This window comes from Hyaena hyaena, unplaced genomic scaffold (assembly GCF_003009895.1).
Source record: "Hyaena hyaena isolate Hyena2069 unplaced genomic scaffold, ASM300989v1 scaffold_472, whole genome shotgun sequence".
NCBI lineage: Eukaryota > Metazoa > Chordata > Mammalia > Carnivora > Hyaenidae > Hyaena > Hyaena hyaena.
This window is the reverse complement of record NW_024081106.1, coordinates 1,306,329-1,327,289: the sequence shown is the minus strand read 5'-3', so window position 1 is coordinate 1,327,289 and position 20,961 is coordinate 1,306,329. Positions and strand designations below refer to the sequence as shown.

The 20,961-nt window shown below is 36.4% G+C and overlaps 1 pseudogene; it reads right to left on the bottom strand.

Moving 5' to 3' along the window:
- Positions 1 to 82: 82 nt before the first annotated feature.
- The window catches only part of LOC120246587, an 87,295-nt pseudogene continuing 66,416 nt past the window's right edge, over positions 83 to 20,961 (bottom strand).

The following is a 20,961-nucleotide window of genomic DNA, read 5'->3' as shown; positions in this document are numbered from 1 at the left end:
ACTATATCTGCTCCCTGACATGTGTATGGACTCCCTAGATGTCTTATTGGGCTTAATTACAGACCACTCAGAGCAGCACATTTTTAGTAGAAAGTGTAGCATGATGTTAAGCCATTTTAGCTTTTGCACATACATGTTGCACTTCTGGCTGATGATGCAGAAAGATTTGCAGCATTACACTGTTAAGCTGGGCTGCACCCACCCCTTTAAATGGCATCAATATCAATGTCATCATCCTTGTTGTCAGACTTCACAGCTTCAACTTTAGGTACACTGGCAGTCTTCATACACTATGTCAATATTCTCATCTTCATCATCTTCTTCACCACCTCTGCTTCCTTCAACCATTTTATAAATGTTTCTGCTTTAACACGAATCTCTTTGGCAAGGTCTTTTGAAACATATTTCTTAGAGGCCTTTTCTGACCAACTGACGATGACTTCTTCTTCCAACAGATCTGCATCATACATCTCCTTCAGGATATGGGGAATCTTGGAAATGAGCTGAGCTTGATGCACTGCTACCACACACTCCAGACCATGAAGAAGGTACTGCTGAGCTTTTCTGTTGTTGTGACGAAATTATAGGAAATGGCACCTGTATTTCTTAATTTGTTTTCTAATCTTCTCATTAAAAAGAACTTCAGTCAAAACAAGAGGACCCATGGCTTTTACATCCAATCTTTCTGCTTCAGCAATAATTTCTTTGTCCAGTGAGTCAATATACCTTTTTCTTTCTTTTTCTTAACAAAATCAAACAGGATATTGACCCGCTTTTCAACAGTCCTTTCCAAATCATCACTGAGTATCAGAACTTTCACATGGTCACTTATTTCATCCATTCTGCATCTCTGAGCTTCCTGAGTTGTATCCTCCCCCCAATCATCCTCCTCCTCTTCCACAGCCTGTGGAGGAGGACTGATCTCATTTGGTGGTGTTGGTGGTGGGGTCTCACTGCTGGGCATGGAACCATTTTCCTTGTTTTTGCCCTTCCTGTTTTTCTTTTCTTTTCTTTCCTCCCTGTACCACTGTCACAATTCTCAGGTGAGTTTCTGAGAATGAACGTGCAGAGTTTATGATGTGTGTCAAGCATGCCATGATAGTCACAGGCTTTACAAGAGTTACCTATTGTTTGCTTCTTTGGGTTGACATGCAGATCTGTTTCAGGATTCTCACACTCAGGACAGAGAACAAATTTTTTAATGAATCCATCAACATATCTTGCAGCTTATTCACCTCATAAGATCCATTGACAATGTAACAGTTATTCTTAACATCAAACTGGGTCTGTGGTCCCAGCTCACAACCAAAATATTTGGTGGGATACACTGGAGGCCTATTAAATGCCTTTGCAATGTCAATCATGTTCACGATAACTGTCTTGATACCATTTCCTTTGCCCTCAACCTTGGCAATCAGACAGGGCATCTTGTAGCGATAGAACTGGTCTGGCCTACTGCAGTTGACATGACAGACATTTTGGCTTATTAGTGGCTTTATCAGCAAGGTGAAGAGATCTTTGATTGCAACTTTTTGGTATCTTCTGTCTGGAGAAGAAGGGGTGACATAAACGACTGCAAGAGTTCTTGGTCTCTGACATGAAAAAATTTTCGTCACTGAGGCTGTAAGCTTCTTGCCTATATGCTATGTTTCCCCAATACAGGTACCAGTGGCTGCTCAACAGCTCATTTTCATCAAATAAAGACATAAACCCAACACTGCTCGCCTGGGACCGGGGTGATGTGAGGTGCGCGGGTGAACGGGAGTCCGAGAAAGGGCGGCGGAGGCGACGGTGGAGCAGCGCAGCGACGCCCCGGGTCCACACACTTCAGTGCCAGGGGCCTGGCGACCTCTGGAATACTCTCGCTACCTCTGGAATATTCACGCTCTGACTCTATTTTAAATTTCTTATGGAACTTCCGTACTGTTTTCCACTATGGCCACACCAATTTACATTCCCACAAATAGCACACAAGGGTTCCTTGTTCTCCACATCCTTGCCAACTTGTTTCTTGTCTTTTGATTTTAGCCATTATAACAGGTTTGAGGTGATATCTCATGGCTTTGATTTGTATTTCCCCGATGACAAGTGATGTTGAGCATGTTTCACGTGTCTCTTGGCCATCTGTATGTTTTCTTTGGAAAAATGTCTAACTGGTTTCTCTTCCCAGTTTTTAATCATAATCCATGTTGCATCCCAAAACTTTTGTAAAGCAGTAAGTTGTCACGCGGTCCTCCCTGCCTGTGAACTTAACTATGTGTAGGTGAATATTTATCTAATTATAAATTTAGCTAGGTTACTTGCAAATTGATAACCAAACAGAAGATTGAATTTTAATTTAATTTGGAACCATAATTGCAGGCCAAAATTCAGAAAAATTGTTACATTGGGATGCAGCACTGAGGTGAAAAGTATTGGGTTTAGAAGAGTGGAACACAGATCTGCAAGATGAGAATTTATAAATTGAGCAAATATTTGTTGCTGGAGCATTATCTTCATATTTTTAAAGCATCAACCAAGTGACTTCTAGTACCTAATTAGAGAAAAATACACAAGAATATAAAGATGAGTTTCATTTTCTCATTGAGACATTTGAAAAAGGATTTCTGGTCATACTCCAGACAATGCAATTAAAGACAGGAGAAATTGCCAAATCCCCTGGAACAGATCGCAGAATTTTCAAAGCTAGGAAAGGTTGGTGTGATGATTCATACATCAGGAAAATCTATGTCGCAGATACTGAGCATGTAACTTTCAAAGGCTTCCAGCTGACTTCCAAGAGAGGCTGTTAACTTCCAGAGATACTTAAGTATTATAGGGAGAAATGGAAACCTTCAATTTAACTAAATAGGAAATGCGGATGAAATCTTGATATTCTTTGATATGCCAAAAATTATAAAGTCAATCCTAAATGTGCTAAAGCACTCAGGATCATGAGCATAGAATAAAAAAAGCAGTATTTTCTGTTATGTAACTGCATATGCCTGGAAGCAATTCAGGAAAAGATTTGGATCCTGAATTATTAAGAACATTTGTATATTCTCCAGGGGCAGGAAGTCTTATTAGACAGCTGATGTCTAGAGGCCTCTAGCCTATAAATATTGGACATCTCACTTGTCTCCTAAATTCGAACAATAAGAGCAAGTACTAGCTAAACGACAAGTAAGAAGGGGATGCTAAGAGGAGAGAAGTGAATAAATGGCCTCTAATATTTGAGAGTCTGACAGAAGAGACAGCAAAAAAGAAGCTGACATAAGGTAAGCCAAGAGAAGGGTGGGGGAGGGGGGCACCAATGGAATGTGCTATGAAGGAGGCCAGGAAAAATTTGTCTTTCTAGAAGGAGGGAGTAACCAACCGTTAAATGCTGCTGAGATATCGAGTAGGGTGAAAGCTGAACCATGTCCCTTGAATTTAGTAACAGGAAGCTAATGGAAACTGAAGGAAAGTGGTTTTCATGAAATAGCAGGGCAGAAGACAGGTTAGATCGGTCTGAGAAGTTAACGGGACAAATAGTAGAGACTGAAATTAAGTAACTTTTCTTGTAAGTCTAAGTGTGTAGAAGACATGAGCTGAAGGAGCCTTTGGGGATAAAACCTTTTTAAAACATTTTGGATGAAAGAATTTAAAGTTATTGGGAACAGGGTAATTCACTGTGGCTCAAATCAACTTATGACTCATTAGTGTGTTGTAAAAGTAATTTAGTGAATGGGGACCAGCATTAAAGAAAAAAAAGGGGGGGGAAGAAGACAAAATATTAGTGTATCATTCATAATAAAGTAGTCTTATCTTAAGAAATTTTGTTTTGGGGGCACCTGGGTGGTTCATTCAGTTAAGCCTCCGACTTCAGCTTAGGTCATGATCTCCTGGTTTGAGTTTGAGCCCTGTATCAGGCTCAGAGCCTGGAGTCTGCTTCGCATTCTGTGTCTTCCTCTCTCTCCCTGCTTCTCCCCCACTCACACTCTGTTTCTCTCTCTCTGTCTCAAAAATAAATAAACATCAAGATAAAGAAATTTTGCTTTGCCTATTTGTATAAATTGTCTACTGCAATCCATAGTAAGAAATATTTTGTATATTTATACATGATACTTATATCTAGTGTATATATTATACGACACTTACATATAGTATATATGTATAATAAGTATATATTGGGCTGCAATATAATATATATTTCTTATTGTGGGTCACAGACACTCTGAAAGCTAAAGTCTTAAATGTTGGCACACCTTCTGGAGAATGTGAGAGGGAGAGGACACAGATTACAGGTAGAGGAACTGGCCTTCAAGAGGAGAAGAAACTGGTACTTTTTTTTGTATTAGGAAAGCAGGAGGAGATGATTGGTATAAATGCAGGTTAATGATACTTGACAGCAGAATGTTGGAAGGAATTCCTTTTTGATGGATCCAATCATTTTAGTTAAATACAATGGAATAATCTACTGAGAGTAAAGAGTAGAGAAAAAGTATCCTGGTTTGTAAATAATGGATGAAATACGAAATGTTTGTTACAGAAAGTAGATCGAGATGATTAGAGAATGATATTAAGATTATGTATTTATTGAACTCATAGGAGTGCCCATCCATTTAGGAGTGTTCAGGTATCTGAATGTAGATACAGACACAGGTAATAAAGATTGTTGAGTTCAGGGTTAGGATTCTTCTCACTGGAGGCTTTGAAAGAATGATTGGACAAGGGAGGTTAGTGTATTGGTACCAAAATAACTGAAATGAAAGATTGTAGAATCAATAAAAAATATAAGGAGTTTGATATTTTGGAATAAAAGTGAAAATGTCAGTGGAGCTGAAGGCTCAAAGACACTGAAGAACAGAAAGGGTTAAGGCTCCTGAGCAGGTGCATGGGCTTTTCACCAGAGAGTAAAATGTCTGTGATTTTGGAAGTGGAAATTATTTCAGTGGTAAGTTTTCAGTGGAGATGGCATGAAATACACCATTAGTGATAAGGAAGTCATGGGACCTTTAAAATATGATGTTGGGTAAATTGTCCACATGGACATTGAATTTTCTGAGATGATGGCAGGAATCAAGGAGAAAAGGGCTACTCTGAGCTAGGTACCAAAATCTTTAGTGAACGAGATGAATTGGCCAAGAGGTTGGTAGATGAAAACAACAAGGAATGGGAGTTCTTAAAGGTGTATGGAAGAGCTTTTGTGGAGCAAGGCAACAATGAGAACTTGAGCTCCATTTCTAACCTGTGAACTATCAAGAAGATAGTATGGCCCAAGACATCAGTTCTGGATTCAGACTGCCTGGATTCCCTTGATGGTTTCATCTCTCTATATCCTTTTGTGACCTTGAGAAAGTAATTTAATTATCTCTCCCTCAGTTTCATACCTCTAAAATACGGATAAAATTACCTACCTTGTAGGAGTGTTGTAATAATTAAGTGAAATAAATTTATGAAATTTATTCATGAAATAAATTCATGTGCAGTATAGGTCAGTGCTTGTACATAGGAAATGCACAATAAATCTTTCTGTTATTATTGGCTATTATTTTCTAGAATGTTTGAATAACTTCTGTTTGGGAGAGCTATAAAATGTTTCTCAATAGTCACCTAATTTTTTAAATTAAAGTAATATTTGGGGAAGCTGCTAATGTTATAAGGATTTACTGGTTTTATAGGAAGAGTTCCAGAAAGCCCAGTGGAATTATTTTGGAGGCAAAGAAACTATGAGTAGGATGCTAGGTGAGGGGACAGATATACTAAGAATCATAGACATGAGAACAGAACTAGGGACAGTTTAAAGAAGTCTAAAGACAATTTAGGTTCACAGGGACATGGCCACAGTGACACACAGTTCACACTGATTCCTCACAGAGGCCAGGATAGAGGAATGGATATGAGGCATTAAGTGCATTTAGTACCAATAGTTTTTTGAGGAAGGAGGGATATTTTGGCCTTGCAGAATTCATGCATATGTGATCTGGAAAAAAGATCTTATAGGTGTGGAAAAGGTGCGATATCTCCTTTCCTTCTAGTGTCATCAACTACGAAGAGAGCAACTGTTCCTAGCAAAATGGGTAAATGAGCACAAGCCACACTGTCTCACATGGAAGTAAGAGAAGATGCACATTGGCTATAACTCCCCAACGACCCAAATGGTATAATTACCCCTCATCCAATCACTGTTGTTTGTTTCTCTATTTTCATAAAGGTCATTATCATAATCTTAAACTAGTACATTCTTCTGTACTTATTTGTTTTATTTACTTGAATTTGAAGTCCATGAGAGCAATGATTCTATCTCTCATATTTAGTATGGCATCTACATGTAGTCACTGTTTTTGTCAAATGGAGACTACCCCTTCTTTCAGTCCAGGAAGCTTATAGACACTAATACATGGAGTTACTTTGCCTTATAAAATATTATATTGCTGTGCAGTACCTACTATTTGATGTAATTTGCCATTTGGAATTTCTTTCTTATGATCCCCCCCAAAAAAACAACAACAAAAAAAACAAACACCAAACCGGAATCATTATGAGTCACTAAGCACCAACTAATGGTTTTGTTGTATAATCGTGTAAATAAGTATATTCTGTCTAAATTTAGAATTACTTCTGTGAAACTTCACACATTTTTCCTTTCCATTAAGTCTTCAGCAAGACAGAACATTTGGTTCATCCAAAGTGCTGTCCTTGAAAAGAGTCAGGAAGTTTGAAAACTTACCAATGCACTCCTCACTAAACTGGCCTCTGCAGCCCTCTTTGACTTTCTTTCACAGTCCTCAAGATGCAGTGAAATTTGTTGCAGGATTAGAAAGGTTCAGTAGCTTCTTGAAGAATTCAGAATCTTTGGCATTTTTCTGGGAACAAATGGTCAATTGGAAAACCTTTCTCAGTAGGAATGAACAGACATTTTTGAAAGCACAATTTTCTAAATAGCAATAAAGTGGTAACTTCATATAGACGTTTGCTTTAATAGTCCTAAGGGATGGCAGGTGTTTTTTGACAGCAAAGACCACAGTCAATAGTTTGAAATTAAGCATCTACTAAGATTCTTCTTCATGATTCATAGTTTTTTAAAGGATTATAATGAATGTGGACATTTCTATCTTTTGTTTTATCCTCTGCTCCTTTTCAGTTTACTCTGTTGGAATTTCTTAAGGCTTAACCTGGGCCCTGCAAAATTATCTTTATTCACTCCTTACCTGTTCCAATTTCAACCTGTATATACAGTTCATATACTCTCCTAGATTCAGATTCATGTATCCAATTGTCATCCTGACATATCCACTCAAAAGGGCTGGCATTCTCTCAAATTAAACAAGTGCAAAGAGATTTATTCACCAAGCCTAGTTCCTTTATCTTTTCCTCACTCTATTCAGTACCACCATCCACTTACCCTGTCTCATAAAGTAAAAATTGAAGTATTTTTCTTCGTTATTTCTATTTCATTAGGAAGCCCAGTCAAATCTACCTCAAAGATATGTTTGCCATATGCCCACTCCTCTCTATCTCCTTTCACCCATCTAAATCAAGTCACCTATTATCCCTTTCTAGTTACTTCAATTGTCTCCTAACTGTGTTGGTTCCAGTTTTAGAAAAGCTCTCGTTCCTGGAGAAATATCACATCTCTTTTCCAATTTTTTGCTTTCATAAAAGATTAATGTAGGGCTCTCATGAGCCTGGCCTGGGTCCTATGAGCATCCCAGAACCAGGTGCTGGATTAGGCAGAGAAACACTGCTCTAATTCGTCAAGAGCAACTATGTGGAATTCTGGTTCAAGTAGGGTCAGCCATACCCAATCCACAGGGACAGAGAGATGGGAAAGATAATTCCCTAGAGGAACATCAGGGCACTATTTCCAAGAGATGAGGAAATGGATGCGGGGAAGGCAGAAACAATGTAGGTGTACCACTTTCACTGTTGCCTTCCTACAATGTATTCTCCATATATCAAATCAAATGCTTATTTTTAAAACTCAGGTTCTATCATTTCACTACCTTTTAAACTCTGTTCATGGTTACTCTTGCATTTAAAACACATTTCTAACCCCTTGTAATGGCTGCAAGCCCAGGCAGTATCTGGAACCAGCCTACTGTTCAATCTTATTTCGTGCCACTTTCTCATTCATCCCCCACACTCTTCTATGAAAGCTATTTTTATAGCCAAATTCTTTTCCCACATCAGGGCATTTGCACTTACTGTACACTTTACCTGAAGATATCTTTTGCCTCGTCTTGCTCTCCTGTTACTTCTTATCCTTCATGTCTCCATTCAAATGTCACTTACCCAGAGAGGCTTTCTCTGCCTATTAACTCCTACACTCTTAATTTTCTACCATGGAGCCTCTTTCTTGGATATGCTTCTCACAAACTTTAAACATTAGTTGCTATTGTCTATCTTCCCAAATGGCATAAAAGCTCCAGAGGAGAAGGGTTATATTACCTTTTTTTCATCATAGACTCAAAACTTGACACAATCACTCTAGTCAATATAGTCTGAATCATTAAATCCTTAGGGCTATTTGTGCCATTGTTCATTTTGTATATTTACTTACACATCCCTGGATACCCACACACTGTATCAGCTACTATAATATCGATGTTTTTGCCACTAATCCTCTGTAATGCTTCTTCTATATCAGCATCAACAAAGTTCTTTGGTCAATTACTTAAATATCTTCCTATCATTAAAAAATAGCTTTATTTATAAATATATATTAGTCTTATCTCTCTTCCTGTAACATTACATTACATTCCTTCTCTGCAAGGGAACAGATCTAATTTTATCCATTTTTAAATCAATATATCCTCCAGTTACTGTGTCACATAAGCTTTATTTTTCTGGTTTCTTTACATTTTTGATACCTTGTAAGGTCTGAATAGGCTATATTTACAGTCTAGGCCATAATTCATGAAAATGTAAGATAAAGTGATAGCATAGTTTTTAAAAATACCAAATGTAGAAGAAACAGAACACAAATGTTTCCATTTGTACCTTGGAATAAAGTGAACTAAGAAGCACATCAACTAGCAATATTCAATGTACGGACAATATTTATCTACAAATATGTCAGGAAGAGGAGGCTAGTGATATTTTTTACTAGACTTAACATTATAATTACAAAATTATAATCATGTAAGGCTATGGCCATTCCATTTTTCAGGTTTAAGACTTTATCACTTACTTCTGGCATATAGAGCATATACTTTTTATTATGTGGTGATGCAATTATTAGTAAAAATTGAATAATCAAATGTTTTAAAATGAGGATTAAATACATTGCCTGGTATTAAAAATGTTTAATGATAAATCAGAGTATTAATTATTTTTTAGAAGTGGATTATGGATTAACTTACAGTCTTTTTTGACTTAAAATATAATGTGAAAGCTACTACTATAATGTAAAATTGAATGTTATCATTAACATTTGTATTATGTACATTCTTCAGCTAGAAATCAAATTGTTGTCAGGGGCTTTGCAACAAACATGTGGAATCAAGTCCAGTGTGGCATGATTCTGTGGAAGGATCAATAATCAGTAGTCTCAACCATGTACCAAGAATTGTTAGAAGCATGGAGTTAGGCACAGAAATTAAAGGACAGACAGGTATTGTGGAGGAGAAAAAAAGGTGATTAGCTTCACTGATATTGAAAATGTCTTTTATATGGTACGTTTTGGCAGACATTTTGTGTTTTAAGTACCTTTCCACTCCTTTCAAAAGCAGTCATAAAATTATTAGGAGGCAAATCACCTGTCTGTGGTCATTACCTGAATTCTTTCATGGATCCTTACTTCCTTTTATAGAACTGTGGTTAGGGTTTTTCAGATCTTGTCAATGACAGTACTATAGGGCCATCAATTGGTGATTTTAATGGATCTTCAAGAGAAAATTTTAAAAATTATGCAGACTAATTTTTAGAGCAGTTTTAGAACTATAGGAAAACTTAGTGGTAGGTATAGAGACCTCTCATATACCTCCTCTCCTCTTGCAGAACTTCTCCTATTATTTTTCATTATTTTTAATGTTTCCTTAATTGTTGTACTAGAGAATTGGCAGAATTCAGATAGGACCTCCATAAATAAAATTTACTCTAAACATCTCTACAGCTACAAACTTTAGTGTAGAGATTAAAAGTATGGTCTTCAGTATCAAATAGTTGCATTTGTGCTCAAATCTTATTTCTGTTGTTTCTTAACTTTGGAAACCTGAACGAGTTTCTTAACTATTTTGATCCTTAATTCTACTATCTGTAATGAAGGAGTAACAATATCCACCTCATGGGGTTGATGTGAGGATTAAATTAGATTATGTAAATATAGCATTGATACAATATTATTGTAGTAAAGAGTAGGTACTATTATTTTTATTACAAATGAACAAATGTCATTGTTTTACAGCAGTGGTGTGGAATTTGAGAAATATTTAAAGAAAAGTTTAAGGATACTTAATTCATGGCAAAAAGATAAAGTAAAAGGTAAAGGAGAGCTCTGGGCTTTGGAGTGAAATTGTTCAAATCTCAGTATTACTACCTATAACTGGGTGATTCTGAACAAGTAGTTTAAATTACGTGATCCTCTATTTCTTCAGCTTAAAAATGGAAATATTGTCACTTATATTTTGTCTTGAGAATTAAATGAGATAATACATCTCCCAAATTGTGTGTGACATCAATGGCCAAACTACATAATTATACTTCTATAAGGAATATGCATATGTACAGTAACCTTTCTGATTGTGTGTGGTGATAAAATAGAAATATGAGAAGTGTAAGCTATTTCATATCATTCATTTGGGTGTTCAACAAAGCTTTTGACAAATTTCTGTACCAAAAGTTACTTACATATGAAACTCCTAATGGATTTCTAATTATGATTTTGTCATAACTGACTTTACTAAGATATTGTAGGTAAAAAGAAATAGCCACATCTCTGCGTAGACAGTCGTCTTGCCTTATACCCTCTCTCTTTCACTCTATCTATATTCAAAGGGCTCCACGGTTCTCAGCAGTGCGATCTTGGGTTAGTTAGCGATCTTTCTATGTTTTCACAATTCAGCTATAAAATGTTTATTATGGCAGCACACTTAATAATGTGATTACATATAAAAGATGCGTGCGTGCATGCGTGTGTGTGGTGTGTTTGTGTGTATGGACATACATACAAAGCTCTTGCATGGCATCTGAAAGGTGAACAAGCTAACAACCAAACAAAGTATAGAATTTAGTTGGGAGGAGAGATCAGAGTTCTCTTCTCCCTGACGGTGGAAGGTTTTTCTTCTAGCTTTTGTGCTGGAGTGTTAAAGCCAAGTGCGTGCTCTGCTTGGGAAGCTCTCTGTTTAGAAAAGGTCAAACAGATCTATGGCAGGGCCAAGAGTAAAGGAGATACGGAAAAAATGTGTAGAGTTGATCTGTCTAGGATTTAAGAATGAGAGTTGAAAAGGTTATTGCTTTGCAAAAGAGAGTAAATAGGGCTTGTAGAGGCTTAGCAAGGAATTAAGAATGCGCACCCGGGTGGCATCTTTGACATCATATTTCTTGTCTTGAGAGAGCTGGAGAAATATTTGAGGGAATCAAATTTCTGGCTAATGATTACCAATGGGGTTGTAGGTTTTGTCCCCCAAGGGATCCAAACTAATTTAACACTTTTAATGACAATACTTGATAACATATGTTGGTTTTTGCTCTGCTTTGTTTTACAAACAGCACTAAATTATGAAGCAGGGTAAAATCTAAGTTCTGAGAGATTTAGAGGCAGATGAAGAGGCTGACTTTTCTGTTAATGTCCTGCTCCAATTCTGTTAATGTCCTGTTCCAATTCTTACCAAGCTTAGTGTCAGAGCTTGGGTGAGTCCATGGTTTTCCCTGCCGACTGATCTTCTCAGGACACCATGTTGAAAAGCAGTAGATGGAGTTCTATGCTGTGAAATGCAGAAATAACATCCAAACAATAGTTACAAAACAGTAAACATTAAGATTTAAGTAAGAATTACATTTTCAAAGAGAATCTTTTACAAGTGCTGGTAACATTTGAGGAGTGGCCAGCCACAAGTGCTTTCTGATTGATCTGCCTTTGCAGGACTTGGAAGCAGGTGATGGGGAGACTTCTACACAAATGGGGTTAATGAGTGGACTGAGTCCTCTGCCTGTCTTTTCAGCATGCTAAAATTTCTCCTTTTCTGTCTGGAAGCTACACATTAAAATATATAGCTCTAAGTCATTCTAATAAGATAATCTTTTTCTATTTTCCAATTGGTTGAATTGTTTGATAGCATTTAAAAATATATACACCTGTTTAGTGAGCCGTGCAATTTCTTCCATATTGAACATTTTTGGGACTATATGACAACAATATGAACTTAAAGGCACTTACATATTTAAAGTATATACAGCATGTATTTACAAAAATCTAATACTTGTTTAGATATGCAGAAATAGATAAATACATGAGGAAAGGGAGTAAACCATAAACTCTGACAAATCATGAAAAATGACGGTTTCACATCAGTGCATTCTTGCCCAGAATATGATTTTTTATTTCTTAAAGCACAGCAATATATAAATATAAAGAGAAACAGTAAAAGAAAAGGCAAAGTATTGAATGCTCTGTAAATGAGATTTTCATAATCTACAATGACAAATACGAGAATAGTTGCTGAGGGTAGATGATTGGCATTCCTTTAAGTGCTTAGAGAGCGTCTTCTTTTACAGGGAAATAAGTGCTTCCAGTATGTTATTGGATTTATTATTATGCTGGCTTATTTGCCACCTAGTATGTTTACATGGCGCTTGAATTTCAGTTTGCGTTTAGTAATGGGTTTAAGACATTCTCATTTATTATCATTCTGATTTTTCTGGGTATAGCATTTGTTGATAAAAGCAGAGGAAATGGCATATCAACAACCTGCAACTTTGTCAGGGTCAGACAAAATTAGTCCTCAAATGTTCTTGCTCACACTGAACAAAACAGCATTTTTTTGTGACCCAGGTGATTGATGTCTCTAGTCACCTGACAGCATCTTTTATGTAGAAAAGATTATGTCCTCCAGTGCCTCCCTACTCAGTCTTGACCACACCACCAACTTTTATCTAGTCTGTTTCTGGAATCTTTAATTTCCCGATTCTTTGTTCTTCACATCTTAGCTAATCTTCCAATGTCCAACCTAAGGTATATCATAAATGTGTACATTTTAAATTTCTATTCCCAATCTTCCAAGCATTTGGATAAGATATGGCCATAAGTTGGCCTGATTAACACTGAATCCAGTTTTATCTCCATTGTTAAGTATGGTCGGTTCTAAAGAAATCAAGAAGGAATGGGCACTTGAATGGCTCAGTCGGTTAAGCATCCAACTTTGGCTCAGGTCATGATCTCATGGTTTGTGGGTTTGTGCATTAGGATCAGTGCTGACAGCTCAGAGTCTGGCACCCATTTTGGATTCTGTGTCTCCCTTTCTTTCTGCTCCTCCCCTGCTCATGCTCTGTTTCTCTTCCTCCTTCAAAAATAAATATTAAAAAAATTTAAAAAAAATAAAAAGAAATCAAAAGGGAACTACAATGTATTGGCTTTCTACCACGTGATTGAGTTGATACTTAACATATATTTTTAACCAGTTCTACCTGCATTACACCCATGAGATTCACCTCCTTCTCTTTTCTTCCACTGCTTCTACTCAAATTAAGTATTTCAATTATTTTTGGATTACTGGCTTATTGAAAAAAAAAACCTTAATAAATTGTCTTATTTCCAGCATATCTACCTGAATTCATTGTAGATGTTGCTCTCATGTGGCTCTTTCTAAGCTATAGTTCTTATCGTATTATTAGATTATCATATTATGCTCTTGTTCAAAAATTTGGAGTGGCTTGTACATTGTCCCATGGTAGATTGCAAAGAGGGGTGAGCATATTTAAGAAAACACAAGATGATGCATTATGATATGGGAGGAGCAATATTAAAACTTTACTTGTATTATTATAGTAATAAGGAATATATACTTAATAAATAAGTGAATAAATTTAAAAGTGTGGGGTGAGATATTTTTCTAATAAAAGTGCATGATTATTAATATTGGAAACCACTACTGTATAGAATGATATCAGGCATTCATTTTCTCTAGAACCTTTACCTCAAATATCTCTTTGCATCGTATTATTGTTCACTCTTTATTAGAGTCAAACTGAGATGCATTTTACCACAGAAAATCCCTACTTTCCTTCTGCCTAGAAAGTTTCCTTTCATCTGCAGGCTCTCATCTTAACCATTTTTCAATTTCCAGCTCAGAGGCTAATTCCTTTGTAAATATTTTAGTAGTTAGAACAGTTTGATTATAAATAACAGAGAACCACTCAAATTGGTATGATTAATAAAGGAAATAAAGGCTTGCGCCACTGAAAAATTAAGATAAAGGGAAGGCTTCAAGTGCATTCTTCAGGGCCCAAAGCCATTTATCCATGATAACCTGGGCTCTCCATTCCTGCACATGATCATTCTCCTCAGGATGATTTCCTTAATGGTTACACAATGTTGCAGGAATTCTAAGCCTTACATTTGCATTCCACATCATGTAGAGAAAGAGAGAACTGCCTCCTTCCCCCCCACCCCAATTCAATAAAAGTCCTTGGCTTTACACTGAATTAACTTAGGTCATCTGCTCACTCATGTGGCCAGAGAAATGATGATTAGTTTAGGTCAGTCAGGGCCTATTTTTGAGTTCAGCTAGTCAAGGTCTACCCGTGGAACTGGCAGGTCATTAATTTCATGGCTGCTTCATAATGGAGATAAAAACAATGTATTCTGAGTAGGTAGACAACAATGTCCACCATAAGCCTTAAGTCATTTACCAGCTAAAAGTAGACTCTTCATCTCCTGAATTACAATGACATTTTATTTATGTACTGTCTTTTACTCTCATTTTTTCCTTGTATTATTGTAACTTTCTTTCATATTTACCAGGCTTTAAGATGCTTGAGGGGCAAGTACCTATATCTGATTCATCTTTTTATCTGACTTCCTCCTGTCTAGCATCTAGCAGAGTGCTTTGTTAATTTATTATTATGTAGAACAAACGAATACATAAATGAAAAATAAGCACATGATTGAATTATTATATGTTTCCTTTCATTAGAGCATTTCCAAGCAGGAGCTTGGAATATATGTTTCCTTTCATTAGAACGTTTCCAAGCAGGAGTGCCTGGGTGGCTCAGTCGGTTAAGCATCTGACTTCAGCTCAGGTCATGATCTCACAGTTCATGGGTTTGAGCCCCAAGTCGGGCTCTGTGCTGACAGCTTGGAGCATGGAGTCACCTTCAGATTCTGTGTCTCCTTTTCTCTCTCTGCTCCTCCCCCACTCATGCTCTGTCTCTGTTTCTCAAAAATGAATAAATGTTAAAAAATTTGGAAGATTTCCAAGCAAAGTGTGATTCAATATATTCAGATATGGAAAGGATTTATTCATTAGAGAAAAGCTGGATATAATCATCACTGAGAAAACTTCCATTTCAACAGCTTATTTATTCAAAATTTGATCTTCGGAGAGAAGAAGGTGTCTTTTAAATGGCTTCTTCTCAACTACATATGTTTCGTAACCCACAGTTAGTCAGTCCATGAAAAAATGTGACTTGTGCAGAAAAAAACAAAGGAGTACAAAGTGATTGGGAAGGATGGCATGTTAGCCTGCCAAATATTATGCCTTTCTGTACAGGAAGATACTTGACCTTGGACATTTCTTGCTTGCATTTAAGTGAATAATAATCACTTAACACTAGTATAGACAAATTAGTTGACCTTCTTTTGAAAATATAATTTCTTCTCATCAGAATTTTAATTAAATGAATAAAGTGTTTTTAAGGTTTTTAGTTTTTGAGCTTCTAGATTCATGTTGGATGAAGATTTTATTTCACTTAATATAGAAGCTATAGTTAATGAAAATTATTTTTATATAACTTTACTTATCAGAAATCACCTCCTACCCCAATGCTTCATTCAAGCACTAAATATTAAATCCAAATTGATCTCAAGAGCCACAGACACCATGGTCTACCTTAATGAATACTTCATGCTGATGACTTGCCATCAAAACCTGGACCCATGATTTGCCCCCATTAAAGCAACTTGACTTCTCTTAGCTGTCTTGGTAAGTGACTTTGTCATCCATTGAGTTGTTCTTTTCAGAAACCGGGGAGTCACCTTTGCCACTCCCTCTACCTCATTCACTCACATCCAATTCATTATCAAATCTTGTCAATTCTGGGGCACCTGGGTGGCTCAGTAGATTAAGTGTCTAACTCTTGATTTTGGCTTATGTCATGATCTCGTGGTTCATGAGATTGAGCCCTGCATAGTTGGGCCCTGTGTCGCTGATGGAGCTGAGCCTGTTTGGGATTCTTTCTTCCCCCCCCCCCCACCTCCCACCCTCCCTATGTGCTGTCTGTCTATCTGTCTTTCTCTCTTTTTCAAAATAAATAAACTTAAAAAAATCTTGTTGATTCTACTTCCCATATTTACAAAACGTGTCTTGAATTTGTTCACTTCCCTCAACCTCTATTGCTACTACTCCAGGCCACCATTTTCAATTGCCTGAACTTAGAAAAATAGTCTTCTAACTAGTTTTCCTGTCTCTAATCTTGTCTTTATTCATTCCAGTACCCATGCTTTCACCAGAATATTAAAAAACCCCACTAAAGCATTTAGTAGCTTTCTATTACTCTATATGTAAACTTATAAATTCTGTGAAATTTAGACAATATAGTTCAAACCTGTTTATCCATCCTCATCTTTGACTATCTCTCTCTCTTTTCTTTACTTTACTCCATCCACACCAACCTCTTGGTTCCTGAAATACACAAAATTCCTTTGACTTTGTAGCCATTGTACATCCTGTCTCTTGCATGTGAGACATTCCCTTCACCTATCCCCTTTCTCCCCTTCTCTCTCCTTCCATCTTTCTCTCTCTGTCTCTGTCTCTCTCTGTTTCTCTGTCTCTGTCTCTCTGTCTCTCTGTCTCTCTCTCTCTCTCTCTCACACACACACACACACACACACACACACACACACACAATTTCTTCCTAGCCTAGCTAACTCCAACCATCCTTCAAGTCTCAGATTGTATGGCATTCTTATTTGTTAGGGAATCTTTCTCAGAACCTTTTACCAGATTAGGCTAACTCCTCCTGCTATAAACTCTAATAGCCTTCTGTACGTTTATGTAATAGCATGTATAATAATCACATTAAATTATTTTGTGCAATTATTTGTTTAATATATGCTTTCTCCTTCATACTATAACTATTATGATGGCAGGCACTGTGTCTTTTCTGTTCATCATTGTATCCCTATTACCTAACACAGTGCCTAACCTTTAGTATGAATTCAATAAATACATATTAAATGAATGCATAATAAAAGAATGTATAATGGAAGAAAAAGATTTATTGAATGATTCTATTTGTCAAAGCACAGCTCAAAACAAAGAAGGATAAGATGTGGCCACCAAGGAAAGGAAAATGTGATGCAATAAGTCACAGCAAAAGTGTTGTCCAGTTAAGTTTTAAAAAATGATTTCTATAACATGGTGATTTTTCTCTGCTTTTTACCTTCCAGGCACTGATCTTGACTTTGCTCTGTGCACAAAAGTTCATAAACCAGCATTTTTTTCTAGCCTTAGCCTCTCTCCAAATTAATCTCTATGTTACTCACAAATTTGTACTGATTTTTTCTTTGTAATATCACTACATTTAAAAAAAATCCCATTGCACTACCATGTTGCAGAGCACAATTATCTTTAGTCTTCTGCAAAAGTCTCCTAAAACATCTTCCTACCCTTGATCCACATAGCACTGTGATGCCAGATTAATCTTTGTAAACCAATTCTCTGTTCATGTTACTCACAGGTCAGAAGTCTCTGTTTGCTCTTTGTCATTCTATAAAATAAATAGAGGCACTGTACTTTGGCATTCATGACCTTAATTCAAAACTTTCTGTTTGCTATGAACACTCCATATATTTTCCATATAGTCTCACCTCCACAATTGTGTTCATTCCTTTTTTCCCTACTTTATTTGCTTTTTACTCCAAAATATTTCCTGACTACTGTTGACAACAATCCCCCCTTTATCTCAAATTTGTTCTCATCTACATTCTGGGATAATCACTTGATACCATATCATAGTTTATATCACTTATTTTCATTTTAACATAACCCCAACTAAATTGTTAATCATTGAGACCTTTATTGTAGCCTCATCATCTTGGATGGTACCTAGTAATATAATTGCAGTCTCTTATAACTCACTGTAGTGCCAACATTTACAACAGAATTTAGTACATAATATAGCTTAATGAATATTTATTGCTGCTGCTGCTGCATATTACTTAGAGAAGGAGAGGTGGGCAGGATGAACAGAAGGTCTTGTGAAATGCCAAACATGCAGAGTATTACTAGTAGAGAAGCTAATTGAATTCATCAGCCTTGAGATTCCTAACAGTTTGTTGGTATCAGCATTAGCTGAATTGTTCCCTGATGCAAGAGAGCATGAGGCAAGGGTATTTTAACAGAAAGAATGGCATGACCAAAGGCTCAGGGGAGGATGGAGGGGTGGAGATATGTACAAGAGATTGACTCACTTGATAAGAAGGAGAGATTGCTCACTCTATGGAGACCATTATCTTGTAGAGAAAAAACAAAGCTGTGTGTATGTGAAAAAAGTATCTTGAAAATCTGAATAAAAAGAAATTTTCTTCTTATACCAACCTATCTTTTTTTATTTTTTAAATGTTTATTTATTTTTGAGAGAGAGAGAGAGAAAGAGAGAAAGAAAGAAAGGGGAAGCACAAGTGGGGGAGGGGCAGAGAGAGATGGAGACACAGAATCTGAAGCGGGCTCTTATATTTTTGAGAAACTGAGAGAAATTTGGTCATGAGAATAATAGAATTGGAGTATTTATAGATTTTAGCAAAATAGGTAAGAAAAACTATACGAACTGAAGAAAACCTGAGCCCAATCTCATATTTTTCCATCCATATATCAATATATCTGTCATTTGTTGACAGATAAGTGAACTAATTTTTAATATTGCCATATTATAAATACTATTGCTTTATTACTTGTATAATTTGGATTTTTTTCTCTTTTGGTGAGATGATGGTATTGATCAATATTAAACTAGAAAGGAGTAAAGAAGTTAAAATCCATGGTACTCAATACTTACCATAAAAATATCTTTTATATTGTTAACTTTGGGGATAAGAGAGTATGTATAAATATAATAATTATGAAAGGTTATTTCTTGGTTAATAGATGTTTAGCACATGTAAATTATATATATTGGCTTCTTAATGATAAACCAATATCTTGTCCCGATATTCAGAAGAACATCTAAAAATTTGATATACTCTGTTCCTTGGTCCTTAATATAATTTAATTTACATATTTACATACTTTTTAGTTGTTACGATGTTAATCTGAGTTAATCTTGAATATTAAACTATCCACTCTGTAAATAATGTGGTTATGTTCTAAGATTGCTTTCTCAGTGTTTTTTTTTAAAGTTTGTTTTTCATTGGTCCTAGGCCTTTGCTGCAGGACGTACTTAGTAATGAAGAAGCTGGTTATGGAAAGTATGCAATGGGTTGTTTTCATTTTGTTTTGGTTTTGCTTAAAGTGTGAGCTTGGGGGCTTCCAAGGCATTCAAGTTACCATGCTGGCTGCTTTTGCACAGACATAAAGTATCTAAGATAGTTACAGAAGCATTCACATCATCTTAATAGGTCCCCATCTTCCCCTGTAGCGACCAATGTTACTTGTGATGACAAGCTTATATTTGGTATCAGTAGCCTAATTATTCATACACTCGTCACTTTCAAGAATATAACCAGGAAGGGCAAAGTAGGGGAGTAAGGTACATGTGCCCATAATAGTCTCTTCCCCAAATTCAGCTTTTTTCTTTGTGATCTGATGACCTCTCAATCACTTTTATTATTTTATTTTTATTTATTTATCTATTTATTATTTATTTCTTTATTGAGAAAAAGAAAACAGGCACAGGGGAGGGGGAGAGAGAGTGAGAGAGAGAGAGAATCCCAAGCAGGCTCCACAATATGGAGCTGGGTGTGGAGCTCAAACTTTAGAGCCCTGAGAATCATGACCTGAGTCAAAATCAAGAGTCAGATGCTTAACTGACTGACCACAGAGGTACCCCCACTTTGGGTCAGGAAATAGACAGTATAACATCATTTGTGTAGGTGGTAATACTATGTATCTGGGATGTGGTCATATGAAGTTGACAAGTCCCTTCCTAAAAGGTGGGATGGTAACAAAGTGAGGCAACCTTGGGAATATCAGAGACTTCTCTGAAAGATGAATGAAGTCGTCTATGGCCTCCTGCTTCCTTGTATGTGTACCAAAAATGTAGAAAAAGTGTCACAAACACTCATTGCTAGTTGAGTAAAATATTTTTTTGATTGATTTTAAGAACTTGGGAAAGAACTGGAAATGTACATTGCATTGCATATGTAGGGGTCTAGTTGGGAGTATGAGTATTACAGTCTGGAAGGTTGAATGCATTGAATGCCTGTTTAAAAGGACTTAATGGCCCTAGAAAGATGGATCACTGTTTCTGGTTGAAATTACATTTTAATAGAATTCTGACAAAAACAATATGCATTTTAACAAGTTTCATGAAACAGCAACATTTTTAACATACAAAATAAATAGCAAGAATGATAGTAGTGCTTGAATCAGCACATGTAACTGGAAAGTTCTAGAATATTGTGAGAAGCTACAGGATGTATACATCAGATCCTGGCTTTATGTTTACAGTAGTAAAGCAGGTTTTGAGATTTATAATCAAGGTCTCAGAAATATAAGATACATACTATTAAAACTGGTTATCTGAACTGTGGGGTTAGGTTACATAGGGGAGAATATAGTGAACAGATCACGTAGTGGGAGAGAGATGAATTGCATGTGGATTATCATGGAACACAGAGTTGTG